Here is an 8,323-nt window from a genome sequence, read left to right as displayed (position 1 = left end):
TCAGGGCAGTCCTTTAAGCTCAAGCGGGACCACTGGGTTTGATGACCACCATCATAGGGTTTGATGACCACCATCATAGGGTTTGATAACCCCCATAGTAGGATTTGACTCTGCCTCTTGCAGGAACATTTCGGAGCCTATCTTATCCCTCGTTGCAGTCCACAATCCTTATCTCTGCATCTTCAGTACTATCTACTTCATGGAATTCTCCTTTTCCACAATACCTACTGCCAAAATACTCAGATCTGATATTTCTTCCAGCTACTGACTGTCTCTCTGTTCTTTCACTGCTAAGCTTCTGAAACACATTTTTATATGGATTGCCTCTGCTTTATCATCCCCTTACACACCGGGAAAAAAAATTCCTTTGACTTTTGAAGAACTGCTTTTTTCTGTTTTTTTTCTTCCTTTCTGCTGGATCCTTCTCATGTGCTTCCTCCTTCTCCCAGTGCCTAGCAGGTATTCTATATGATTAAGCGTCAGGAAATCTTGGAGATTTATTTTATTTCTTTATTTCAATGAATATCCTTATGCTAGTAACCCCCAAATCTACATCCCTATCCAATCGTTTCTCCAGGGCTCCAATTACCTTTTCACAACTCTATTGATAACTTCCACCTGTATATCCATTAATACTCTGACCTCTTGTTTTTAAACTTTGCACATTATCCCCTCTTCAACTCTCTCTTCTCATCTTTTCTAATTCTGTTAATGACATAGTAACAGAATCACCATCAAAATCTTAGTGTTATCTTCCCTTCCTCCCTTTCTCTTGTGTTACCTGCAATTGATTACCATGCTCTCAGGAGCCTAACTCCCTCTTACTGCCTTCCCATTTCTCTTCCTTCTGTCTTAGGCCAGGCATCCCCTTCTCTTACCTGTGCCCTTGGAGTTCTCCTCACTGGTTTTCTGACTATGGGCATCTCTCCCTGCAACCTGTCTTCCACATTCCTCTTGGAATTTTCTTTCTTGGACTCGGCTATCATCTCACTACGTCATGTTTAAGAATGTTCTGTGCCCTTCTGCCTAAAGAGTCAAGTTCAAAACACATTTTATATCATTTAAAGTCTTCTACACCCTGACTCTGGCCTTTTTCCTTCTGTTTCCTATAACTTCCCTTTACTCATCCTATGGTCAGTGTTCCTTCTCCTTGCCATTTCTTTCTGTTGACATCAGACCCATTATTTAAGGACTGGTTCAAGACTCAGTAGACACTCCTTGTAGAAAATCTTCTCTGGATACCCTATTAATAGCTTCTTTCTTCTCCTTCTAGCTTCTTTTGCTTGTCTTCTCTAGACCTTTCCTCTGCCTTTCGTTACTGTCCGGTGAGCAACTTGAGAGTCTAGGTTTAGCTGCTGGCACCTAGAGGAAGTACTCAATGCTTCATGGATTAAACCGAAGTTAGGGCTGATTGTGATGGAAACAAGAACCGGCTGTTTATAATTTTGTAATCATTTTAAAAGATAAACATTTTCAAAGATCTTTATTCGCTAAAATCCAAATAAGGCAACTGATCAGTTTTCATGGGTTCTAATTTATTCAATCAGACAGGTGTAAAATGGCTGTAGAAAAGCCGAGATGCAAATTAATTATCCATTTAACCTCTGACAAAAGAAGAAAATCTGACACTTTTTCAAGAATCTTCCTTTTCCTCTCTCAATCAGGGCAATAATGTAAAATTTAACTGATACGTTTCAAGGAAAGTGTCACATTCATGGCCCTTTGCTACATAGTCTCCTGCCTCAGCAGCTGAGCAGACTGTGGATAGGAGATAAAAGTGGGTAAATAGAGGAAAGCAGGTTTATATGTGATGCACCTGTGATCAAGGGAAAAGCGGCTTGTACTGGTGAGACTTACATGTGCATTAACAGAAAGCAGGATAGCAGGGTTAATGATTGCCTATGAGAAGAATGAGTAAACAAAGATTAGGATTGTATTTTTGGAATCTACAATGCAAAATTAACCAACGTAGGATTATACTGTCTGATCCCAATTCCAAGAATTTCCTTGCTGAATTTCAGAATTTTCCATCTGATAGATTTATTACACAGAAAACTATGAAGAGTTTTCTTTCCTGGGTTCTTAGCTTCTTTGCTAAGAGAGAAGGAAACTCAATGTAAAAACACTCATTTTAAGATTGGTTTAACAATATTTAGCATCAAATATCATTTGTTTTCTATATGGCAATATTTCTCCGGGCATTTTTTGAAGAACTGATGGGAAGAGGAAAGTGTGATTGTCTCCCATATGGGTTTTTGAAACATTATGAAAACATGACTTAGATAACTTGCAAAACTTTAAACACTTTAAAAAGCTGAGAGTGGCTGGCTTCAAACTTAGCTTCTTGATAAATAATTTCTTAAATGAGTTTATTTAAGCCTAAATTAACTTTTAAAATGGTCATTTATTCAGCAGGAAAGCATCTGTAGCCTTTCTTTTTAAAAATGACCAATTATATATAAATCACCTACTTTTTATGGTACTAATTCAACACTTTTCAAAATGGAAGTTCTATCCTATTTTCCTACTGGCTACGCACCAGAAATCAGGATATTCGCAAGTGGCTTGAATTCAAATAACAAACTGAACTGTAGGCTGATGTAGACACTTAAGGGACAGGAAGCAGGGGGTGGAAGTCTGGCTTAGACTGTAACACAGATCACATGCACACTCCAGGTGCCGGCCTTCCACCACCATTACTAACAGGGTTTTCAGAAGAAACTAAAATAACAGGAACAAGTTACAAGAAAAATGGCCCAATACCCTAGGCCCACCCCCAAAGGGACTCTGGGTCTGAGAGATGGGGAGGTCAGCCCTGGTTGCCAGCTGTAATATCCTGTGAAAACATCATTCCATTGCTTCCTTTGCCTGCCCTACTTTGAAAGGAGTTATCTTCATTGGCTGCTTGCATTTCCCCACCACAACTTGGAATCAAGCTTGGGACTTTACCAATTTACTGACTGTATTCCAGAAAGGCCTGCCAGCCTCCAAACCAAGGTCTGTTTCCTCAGTTCTCATCCTGTGCTATCTCCTGGCCATATTTGACAATATTGAGTTAGTGGCTACATTTCTGTTCTAGCCTCCCTTGATGATAAAAAGGTAATCAGTTCTTGTTTGTATATTTTAAAAAATAAAAATCATGCTATTATATCCTAATATTTATAGTATATGTAAATACATATATAGGTCTGTTTACTTCATCTATGTCTATGAAGTGTCAGAGAACAGAATTAAACAAAAAGTATAGAAAATGGCTTACTTGCTTACCACTATTTTAAACACCTTGGTTTAAGTTCCTCCTCATAGCTTTTAAACACCTTGGTGTATAGACCTCTGACTGTTAAAAATAAAGTAAATATATACACATTTGGAATCACACATTGTTGCATGACTTATAACTTCAAAAATCTTTAAGACATTTAAGTATCTCCCTATGCTAACACATACCTGCTTACCTTGGGTGGGCGGGCTGATTTTTTGGCACTCGGATCCCCGTGCTCTACCTTTGTTCTTAGGGCCAGCCCCTGTAAACTACACTTCTTTTTCACAAGAGCTTACTTTTAGTCCGGTGGGAAGCAGTGGGAGAATGAAGGGTGGGAAGGTGGAACAGCCTGGGTATTTCTCTTTGTCTCTGTTTTGGTGGAAATCTCTGGCAGGACAGGCTACATAATTTCTGGGGTCCTGTGTAAAATGAAAATGAGGGTGTCGTTCAAAAATTATTTAAAATTTCAAGATGGTGACAGGAAAGCATTAAGCCAGCACAGTTCTGTGCTTGGGGCCCTTCTGAGTGGGAAGCTTGGTGCAGCTGCACAGATTTCACTCCAAGAAGACAGCTCTGGCCTCTGGCAGGGGCTCCATCTCTTCTGTGATTCTGATTCAGGCCCAATGGCCTTGTCACAGAGCTCTCTGGGTGACTGCTTGGACGGCCTCTCTCCAGTTGTCTTCAGCACTATGGGGTGGTGTGGCTTCCTGCAGTGGTAAATCTGTGGGTTGTTCTACTTTCCCTGTTTTGTCTTTCAGCTTTTCCAACATGTGTGTAACTAGCTCTCTCTGTTAAATTTCTCCTACCGAACTCCCTGTCTTGACCCTCACTGATTGCAACATTAGGGATGGCAAGAACCTGGTCCTCAGGCTGCTATTTCCTTTATCCTGCTGTTGTTGCATCCATTACTCATTGGTAACAGTTTTGTTTCTTTGAGACTAAACTCAACCTCAGAATTCTTCTCAACACAGTGCTTAATTTCAGTTGAAACATGACATAATATCTGCATGGCCTCTCTACTTTACCATCCTTTTAAACAACAGCATGTTTTCGACTGTAGTTACAGTGCATTTTATTTAATCCCTAAATAATGACAGTTAATATGTTTAAAATTTTTCACCAATTCAGTAATGAACAACTTTGCATATGTGTCTTTATTTCTTCAAGTGTCTTAGGACAATGTTTTTGAAGTAGAATTGCTAGGTAAAAGAATATGCACATTGTATATTTTGATACATATTGCCCTCCCAGAATGGTTGTATGAATATTAGAATGTTTAAGTAGGAAATATGTCTATAGTGTGCTAAGATTGATCTTTTTTCCCTTCAAAATGATTAGGGTATTATACATTTATTTCAACAAATTATTTCTGTAATTCTTTGAAAATTGTCTTTAGGCTGGGCGCGGTGGCTCACGCCTGTAATCCCAGCACTTTGGGAGGCCAAGGCGGGTGGATCATGAGGTCAGGATATCGAGACCATCCTGGCTAACGCGGTGAAACCCTGTCTCTATTAAAAACACAAAAAATTAGCCAGGTGTGGTGGCAGGCACCTGTAGGCCCAGCTACTCGGGAGGCTGAGGAGGAGAATGGCGTGAACCTGGGAGGTGGAGCTTGCAGTGAGCCAAGATCGCGCCACTGTATTCCAGCCTGGGCAACAGAGTGAGACTCCATCTCAAAAAAAAAAAAAAAGAAAGAAAATTGTCTTTAGATCCTGTTTCAAAGGGACTTAAAAGTCACCCTATTACATTCAGTACAACTTATTTTTAAGTAAAAATAGTATTACTAAGCTTAGTTGCCTACCCCGGTCTCTGGACTTGCTTTCAATGAACTTTTGATTATTTTTCAAAAATAAAACTCTATTTTCATGCATTGAAGCTTTCTTATTTTTGAAGATAGTCAAAACAATAGCTTGCTGTCCCTGAAGGCTTGAATTGAAGAGCTGGAAACTCTTCTAAGAAATTGCTACAGCCTTATTTAATCTTATAGCTTCCCAAGGTAACCCCCGTGGGAGAGAAAATACGCACTGAGATGTGTAAAGTTAGTATATTTGTTTACAACCTCGGTTGCTTTACGTTATCTAGGTACCTCATCTTCATTAGCAGTAGGTTAACTCTACCCATAATTCCTTTAATTAAAAACTTTTGTCAAAGGGGCTGTAAAATATTTATTTAGCTTGATTTCATTGATAAAGCAAAGGAAATATCTCATTTATAAGTACCTCATCTTTCACCTGAGATTGTTCTGACTGAAAACAATGTTGTTTTTTTAAGTAGGCAATAAATTATGCTTCTTGATTTTAAAAGATAGCCCATCCTTCAAAGAGCTTTGGGTCATTTCATTTTGCATACTCTGTCCAAGGTAATTTCTAATTTGCTCTTTTCAGAAACAGCGTGGGGGAGGTGCTGTTATAATATTTAATGTTTTCTCATTCCTTTCTTACCAAGAATATCATGCAGCTCTCAAATCATCACAGAGCAAACAAAAACACTTTCTCTCCACCCCACTGGCTAAAATCTGTGGGTTTAAAGGCAATGTCTGGTTTTAGTAATGTGGAATTCTTTGTTAGCCTTAGAGGTGAGAGATCAATGACTTATTCTTGTAATCCCTTAACTCTTAAACAGTCTACCAGAAAGCTGGTTTCAAAAAATAAGACCAGGCTTTGCATTTAGATAGAGACTCAAATGAGTCACTGGGAATGTATGTGCTCCTTTTGGTGCTGTGTTTTCATCCCATCAGACCCATAAATTATACTGGTCTCAGCTCTTTAATTCCCTTTAGGGAGGACTGGGATAAAGAACATCAGCCCATTCTAAAAAATCCTGCTGTTTTTATGACACACAGAAATAGCTACAAGAAATACCTTAATCATTTTTACTTGCAGGGTCATGTAACATTTTTTTTTTCCCCTCAAAAGTTAATGATCACAAGAGGCCCGCACACATACACACACAGATCGCTAGCCCTTGGGTCTATCTAAGTCACCTTTATGGCACAGCCCCAGAATAAAACTATACTTAGTTCTCTGAATTTGCACTCTTGTTATACACTTTTCAATTTATAGGTTTCCATTTCATTTCCTCTGCAAGCCATGTTGTAGCTATAATATTTCAGTTCTTGAACAAGATATTTACTTAGCAGGTCAAGACTAATAATCCAGCTTAAATTTTCATTCATGGTGTGAAATTGATTGAGGCCTGTCTCCATTAATCAGAGATACTTGGGCTTCTCATTCTTGTATTTATACTTTTATGTATTCTCGTGCCTGGAATGACTTTCCTTCTCATAGATGCAAGAGGCAGATAAGGGGGAGGGTCCTCAGAGAAACTCCTGCCCATTGGGAGGACAGGGTGGAGCCACGGAAGTTCAAGCCTTTTGCAGGGGGAGGAGCCTGGCCCCTCCTGTTCCTGTGTAGTAACTTGGGATTCAATCTTGTGAGATGGGGGCTTGTTAACAGGAATCCCTCTCGCTTTGTTGTGTTGTTTTTCCTTTTTCCTTTTCACCCATAACCCCTCACCCTTCAAAGTGTCTGCTAGCCTAATCTTTCCTGGTCGTGTGACAAGAACCTGGGTTTTCCTACAACACTTCTCCATTCCATCTAATGAAATTCTTTCTTCCATCAAAGCTCAGATCAAGTTCTGCTTCCTTCCATGAATCTCCTCCAGTTTTTAAAATTATTAGCACTACACAATTCTCTTTATTCTCTGAACTCTTACGATATGGAATATAATGTTTTGAACTTTTTGGGGGTAATTGTTTTCTAAAAGAGACTGTATACCACTTATGGACCGTTGGCATGGCATATCTCCAGAAAGCCTTCTTCCCCAACTCTTCCTAGCATGGGGTCAGGGCGAGAGTCAAACCGAGGTCCTCACATTGTCTCATTTTCTTTATTGGTAAATCCATCTTCATGGAAGAAAAGATGTGAAAATACAGGGATTTTACTTAATCAATTCAAAGTGGGGTCTTGATGACAATAACTGTTTTGCTCATTTTTATTGTGTTGATGTCCAAACATCAAATATATAATATATAGTTCACGAATTTTGTGTGGATCGTGTTTACCACAGTCCTACTCTCTTTCGCTGTTTTCAGTTTTCAAACATTAAACAAATCACCTATTTGGAAATTTTATGTTTCTGTTTTTCTTTTTAGCTTTTTATTCTTTTCTGAGCTCCCTCTTTAATATTTTCCATTTCTGTCATTTTCTCACTTTGTTCTAATTTTCAAGAGTCTAATGGTTTAAAAAAAGAAATGCATTTGTACTCAAAGCATACAATACTAGAAAATATTTTTATCAAAAATGTAAATTCAAGTAAATGTCAGTTTTTTTCCAATTAAAATGATTACCTTAAAAATTTATTCTCCAAATTATTTTAAAAATCTACTAAGATTAGAAGGGTAAAAGTTAGTAATAACATAAAAATCTAAATAAAATTATGTTATGTTGTTAAATTATGTTAAAATGAATTTTAAAAATTTACTTAAAAATCATTGTCTTTTGTAAAAACATACTATGGACAATTTCAAATATACAAAAGTAAACAGAATAGTATAATGACCTCCACATACCTGTTGTCTGGCTTCAATAATTGATCAACTCATGGCCCATCTTGTTTTGTCTGCTCCCTGCCCACCATTATTTTGAAGCAAATCCCATCGATCATATAATTCGATCTGCCAATATGTCACTACATGTCTCTAAATGGTAAATTTTTAACATAGTCATACTATCATTAATACACCTAAAATGTGTCAATAACTTTTTTAGAGACTAGGTCTGACTCTGTCGCCCAGGCTGGAGTGCAGTGGTGCAGTCATAGCACATTAAAGCCACGAACTCCTGGGCTCAAACAATCCTCTTGCCTCAGCCTCCCCAATAGGTAGGAATACAGGTGTATACCACAACACCTGGCTAATTTGTTATGTTTTATGAATCATTTATTTATTTGAGACAGAGTCTCACTCTGTCATGCAGGTTGGAGTGCAGTGGCTCGATTTCAGCCCACTGCAAACTCCACCTCCCAGGAGGTGAAGGCCTAAATCCCATTCTACAGGCAGGA

The sequence above is a fragment of the Theropithecus gelada genome, chromosome 12 (genome assembly GCF_003255815.1).
Source record: "Theropithecus gelada isolate Dixy chromosome 12, Tgel_1.0, whole genome shotgun sequence".
Classification (NCBI taxonomy): domain Eukaryota; kingdom Metazoa; phylum Chordata; class Mammalia; order Primates; family Cercopithecidae; genus Theropithecus; species Theropithecus gelada.
The sequence above is the reverse complement of the archived record's forward strand: the minus strand, read 5'-3'. Positions refer to the sequence as shown.